The sequence below is a fragment of the Corythoichthys intestinalis genome, chromosome 5 (assembly GCF_030265065.1).
Source record: "Corythoichthys intestinalis isolate RoL2023-P3 chromosome 5, ASM3026506v1, whole genome shotgun sequence".
NCBI classification, from domain to species: Eukaryota; Metazoa; Chordata; class Actinopteri; order Syngnathiformes; family Syngnathidae; genus Corythoichthys; species Corythoichthys intestinalis.
The window spans coordinates 8,328,837-8,335,674 of NC_080399.1; positions in this window are offsets into that span (position 1 = coordinate 8,328,837).

Genomic DNA, 6,838 nt, shown 5'->3' on the forward strand with positions numbered 1-6,838 from the left:
TGGGGACCCCTGCTTTACACTGTATATTGATATACATAGTAGATATAGTGGCGTAACTAGAATTTGTGCATAAATTTAGTCCTAAAGTGGTAACCTTATTTAAATCTTGCAGCACACTACAATAGACAATAGATCATTATTTGAATTAAAAACAAATCTATATTTTGAATGCTAAAAAAAATTCTATATTTTGAATGCTAAAAAAGTGTTTTGACCATAATTCTGGTAGAAAAAAGGACGCACAAGTGGTAAAACAAACCCAGCATTTTCTCCCCCAAAATATATCTGCTAATAGTACCATTTTCACACAATCAGCAGCTCCACTTTACAGAATCAAAATTGTGTAAGTCTTTCATTTGCTCATTTGGGATGAAATGAACTATACACTGTAATTTTCGATCTGTAAGGCACACCTGACTATAAGTCTCTACCCTCCAAATTTGGCACGAAAACGGCATTTGGTCATAGATAAGCCACACTGGACTATTAGCCGCAGCTGTCCTCACTGTATTATGGGATAGTTACACCAAAAGATATTAACGGGTAACACTATATTTGACAGCGGCATTATAAGGCTGTCATAAGACCAAATGAACCACCATGCATAACTGCTTCAAGAAGCTTCATTTGGCCATCAATGCTCCCTTGGGGGAGACAGTCAACCTCTGCTGCCACCTGCTGTCAACACTGTTGTCGTCCAACATGCCTCCTAGCATGCATTGCAGCTGTAAATGATGTAAATAGCAATCTAATTTATGTTTTTTGCTAATTATTTATTCAGTTACTGTTCCAGTTGTTTTATAAATTGCTAGTTATGGTATTTGGTAACACTTTATTTGACAATAGCGCTATATGAGCGTCATTAGACTATCATAATTATGACATGACACTGTCATGAGCATTTATGAATGCTTAAAATAAATGTCATTTTGTGTTATCTGGCAAATTATCTCACTTTTGAATGGATGTAAAAGATCCAAACTGGACAGAAATGGAGTTAGTGACATAATTTGCCAGGTGACAATGACAGAAGCATTCAGTAATGCCCTTGATAGTGTCATGTCATAATTATAATAGTCTTACAACAGTGTTATGACGCCGCTGTCAAATAAAGTTACCTATTAACCCAAATAAATCAACAAATAAGACACACTGGATTACAAACCTCAGGGTTCAAAATGAAGGAAAAAAGTAGCATAGTCCGAAAATTACGGTGTATATATATATATATATATATATATATATATATATATATAAAACGCGTGGACATGGTTTATTATTTTCTTCTTTTCTTTCTTCATTATCGTTGCACGACGTCTCGGGCTGATAATGTTGTGCTTATATGATCCTTGGACAAGATTTTTTCGTAAGTATGGTTGTTGTAAAGAATGTACATATTATGTTAGCAAGCGAAATGTTGTATTTTTTGTATGAGACGCTTTTTGTTTATGTTTAGTGAACCTGTATAGCGTGCTAAGCTAACGTTGTTGCTAATGCAATGCTTGTGTACTTTTATTTTGTAGTTTTACGACGGTCTAAAGGGGACAATGGTTTGAGGCCATTTTATTAATAAATCAGATGAAAAAGGAAGAAGTCTAATTATTAAGGCGTCGTTCACTAGCTGTCTAGCTTTGGAAAAAGTAGACGCTTCGGAGTGAGGACAGCATAGACAGATTTAAATGACAGTAGAGCGAAATGCCCACTACAGTCCTTATGTACCGTATGTTGAATGTATACATCCATCTTGTGTCTTATCTTTCCATTCCAACAAATTATTTTACTGAATATATATATAATTTACAGAAAAATATGGCATATTATATAAATGGTTTGAATTGCGATTAATTGCGATTAATTAATTTTTAAGCTGTAATTAACTCAATAAAAAATTTTAATCGTTTGACAGCCCTAATATATATATATATATATATATATATATATATATGTATATACTTTTTTTTTTTTTTTTTTAACTTTCCACGACCACAATTATTAAATGGGATAGTGCTTTAGTCTAAAAATTGAAAAACTAATCCGAGAGAAATCAATACAGAAAAACCATAAAACCTACCACAAAGCTGCTTCCAATCCTGTAAAGTAGCAGTATCAAATGTATGGCCTCACTGAGTGTCCAATCAGGCCCGCGGGTTTTTTTTGTCTGACAGGCAGGTAGTTCATTCATATTTTACATACAAAATCAGATAATTTAGGAATTGGCGGCGTAAAACCATAGATTTGTGTGATCAAGTGTTTTTCAACCAGTGCACCGTGGAGAGATCGTCTGGTGTGCTGCGAGAAGTTATCCACCGTCGCTTTTTTATTTTATTTTGTTTTTAATAATTTATAACATTATTAGGTTGGCCCATGACATTATTTTGAAGGAAACTCAACCTTGTTAACAGCACGCCGACGCCGCAGCTATCGATTATTCTGGTAATCGATTAATCTTAGGGTTGTTCCGATCATGTTTTTTTGCTCCCAATCCGATCGTTTTAGTTTGAGTATCTGCCGATCCCGATATTTCCCGATCCGATTGCTTTTTTTTTGCTCCCGATTCAATTCCAATCATTCCCGATAAATTTTCCCGATCATATACATTTTGGCAATGCATTAAGAAAAAAACGAATAAAACTCGGACAAATATATACATTCAACATACAGTACATAAGTATTGTACTTGTTTATTATGACAATAAATCCTCAAGATGGCATTTACATTATTAACATTCTTTCTGTGAGAGGGATCCATGGATAGAAAGACTTGTAATTCTTAAAGGATAAATGTGACTTTGTATATTGTGACTAAATATTGCCATCTAGTGTATTTGTTGAGCTTTCAGTAAATGATACTGCACCCATTTAACTGTTCTGCCCAAATGCATGATGGGAAGTGCAACCATGACTGTGCGTAGTGGCACCAATTGCTATATCTTCTCTGCGTTGGGAAAGAACATAGGGTGTTAAGAAAATGATCAACTACTACCTTCCCCACATTGCCTCTCACGATGTTTTTAATTGCTGAGAGAGAGATTGTAAGGCTTCAGCCAAATAAAACAAGGCTCCAAAGGCTGTCAAAATTCTCTCATTATACACTGCCTTTTAGCTCCATATATAGGTAAAACGGCACATTTATAGATTGAACGCGACAATGTGTGAGTGGGTCTTGCAGCGCATGCGTTAATTTTTTAACGTGATTAATTAAAAAAAAATTAATTACCGCCGTTAACGCAATACATTTGATAGCCCTACTTTAAGCCAAAACTACTCTGGATGAGTGTAAGATATTTTGTCTGTAACGTTAAATACAATTAGAAAGCGATTTAAATAACATATATTTATATACTAAAAAAGGCATGTCCGATATTTTTTTGCCGATTCCGATACTTTGAAAATGACGTGATCGGACCCGATCGATCGGCATCAATCGGGACATCTTTAATTAATCAACTAGTTCATTCGGATAATCGAGAAATTGATTTAGGAACATTTAATGCGTTGCAGATGAAATTTTTGGAGATGTAAAACAAACACTTGTAAAGATTGCACTTTCAAAAGAGCATTAAAATAAAAATAAAAAAATCCAGATTGTGTCTTCAAACTATGCAGAACTGCATTTTCATTTTGAAATAGATTTAAATATCGGACTTTAGCCTCAAACAGCATTACAAAAAGTAAGTACCGCACAACAAAAGAACAATTGGTTAACTTGCATAGCAAAAGTGTGCAATCTTAAATACTGTAAAATGCTAATGTTTTTCTTTTACAATGCTCCTAACAAATTTTTCAAACACATATTCCCACAAAAAAAAGGCTAAATATATTTCTTGCTCCCGATCCGATCGCATTAGCTTGAGTATCTGCCGATCCTGATATTTCCCGGTCCGATTGCTTTTTTTTTTGCTGCCGATTCAATTCCAATCATTCCCGATAATTTTTCCTGATCATATACATTTTGGCAATGCATTAAGAAAAAAATGAATAAAACTCGGACGAATATATACATTCAACATACAGTACATAAGTACTGTATTTGTTTATTATGACAATAAATCCTCAAGATGGCATTTACATGATTAACATTCTTTCTGTGAGAGGGATCCACAGATAGAAAGACTTGTGACTTTGTATATTGTGACTAAATATTGCCATCTAGTGTATTTGTTGAGCTTTCAGTAAATGATACTGCAGCAATTCAACCCAAATGCATGATGGGAAGTGGAACCATGACTGTGCCTAGTGCTACCAATTGATATATCTTCTCTGCGTTGGGAAATAACATTGCTTTAGCCAATTAAAAAAGGCTCCAAAGGCTGCCAAAATTCACTCTACTCATTCTACGCTGCCTTGTACCTCTCTGTATAAATAATACTTCGCCATTACAGATTGAGCGCGACAATGCGTGAGTGGGTCCTGCAGCGCATGCATTAATTGCGTTAAATATTTTGACGTGATACATTTTTAAAAAAAATTATCGCCGTTATTGGGATAAATTTGATAACCCTACCTCAAGCCTAAAAACTCCGGATGTGTGTAACATAGTATGTCTGGAGCGTTAAATACAATTAGAAAACGATTTAATTAAAGACTATAGATATATTAAAAAAAAGGCATGGCCGATATTTTTTTGCCAATTCCGATACTTTGAAAATGACGTGATCAGACCCGATCGATCGGCTAAATCATGAATGCATAATAAAACATATTAGCTCAAACAAAAACTTACCTTATGTTGGTCTTAACAGGAAGCTGCTGGATTCAGCCTTGTAAAACGACTCATGTCATATTCACTGTTGCCACAAAAGGGCAGTGTATCAACCCAAATGAGCACTACTAATATTTAAGTGCCATTGACGGCTCTCGACGTCCAATCCATTTTGACTGTCAAAATGGATTGGATGTCCATAGTTTCTTAGAAATTTTATGACCTAATGAAGAAAGTGTATAACAAATTCACACCAAAAATCCCAGTAAAACTCACAAAATTACTTTTATTAAGGGACAAGTAAAAAAAGTACATGATGTATAAAAAATACAAAAGCGCTTCATCTAACGTGTAAGCCAAATAAATGCATAGCAACAATACATGCAAAGTCTAGCGTGGCGGATCCTAGCGATCCTTTTATCTAAAAGCTAAAAACAATTTGCTCGCGATCTATTAGCTGCTCAATCTACGATGACACGTCTAAAAAAAATGATGACAGCAGATAATAAGTTAGGTCGAACGCAAGTCAAACGACGAGAAAATAAATATCGAACACTTCACAAGTATGGACAACCGCAGTCGTTTGAATTTTTGCGCTCGCGCAGAAGCTGGAAAGAATTCGTAGCGACTATTACGACTCGAGAAAGAAGCGAAAATAAATATGAAATAAATAAATAATCGAATCCCATTATGGCCCGCCCAGCCTTTGGAATATATACATCGTCTGACTTCCTGGATACCATGGGAAATTTCATATTAGTGTTCTTTCTTATCTTTAGAATAACAAACATACATACAAACGTCCATAGAAAACCTGCATTGCTTTTGAAGTATGGGGTAAATTTTAATGTGCTTTGGTTTCTGTTTGCTGAATAAAGTCTTTTTTGAATGTTTTTTAAGGTAAACTGATTTGTTTATTTATTTATTTTAGAGATTTGTCATCATTTAAAGTGGGAGACGTGTCAGTGCCATGGACGCTGATGGACGTACAATCCATTTGAACGTCTATCGCCGTCCATGACAATGTTCCCGAGCTTGTATGACGTTGTATCAACATTGTATACTACGAATGAGTATTAGGGCCAAACAAAGTAAGGGAAAATAATAGGGCTGCGAGATTAAAGTTGTAGTATTAGTACGATGTTAAAGTCATAGTATTAGTTCAAGAAAAAGAGCCGAAGTATTGATTCTACAAACAATTCGTAGATTAGTACGATATTAAAATTGGAGTATTAGTTCGACATTAAAGCCGCAATATTAGTATGAGAAAAAAGTCGTACTATTATTCCGAGATCAAAGTTGTAGTTAGACATGTGCCGATTATGTTTCAAGGTATACCGTGGTATGAAAATGTCAAGGTTCAAAACAGCTAAAATTTTCCGTCATACCGCCCACTAAGGTATTAGCTACTTTTTAAGGCTCAAAAATGATTTGAGTAATCCCTCGCTTGCAGCTGTAAGGCTCAATCCTGCCCCACCGGTTATTGCTCAGTGTCAGTGAAACAGCTGTGCTACAATATGGCTGGAGGAGTTGAAACTCCTGAACTTTTTCCCCCATTGAAGAAAACAAAATCGCTAGTATGGGAATACTTCGGCTACAAACAGTAGTAGGGCCAACCGACATGTAAAACATGTTTGCGGAGGGCGGGTGCTGAAGAGGCAGGACCTCCAATATGATTTCGCATTTATACAAAATTAAAGGCTAGTAAACATTGTCAAGAAACTCCAGCGTATTTAGTGTGTCTAGCTGTGGTAAAACGTGTTTCTTTTCTCTGGGAACTGTCAGTGTAATCTGGGCAACAGATTTTGATTTAAAATGTCCTGGTATTTCAAAGCATTCATGATGCCATGCACCCTAACAAGGTTCCCAGGGCCTTTGGAAGCGAAACAGCCCCACAGCATCACTAACCCACACCCATACTTCACAGTGGGTATGAGGTGCTTTTCAGCATGCGCATCTTTCGTGGCACGCCAGACCCACTTAGAGTGTTTGGTTCCAAAAAGCTCAAAGCCAAAGCACACGGTCCGAGTTGAAGCACCTCATACCCACTGCCAAAAAGCTCAATCTTGGTCTCAAGGTGCGCATGCTGAAAAGCACCTCATACCCACTGTGAAGTATGGGGGTGGGTCAGTGGTG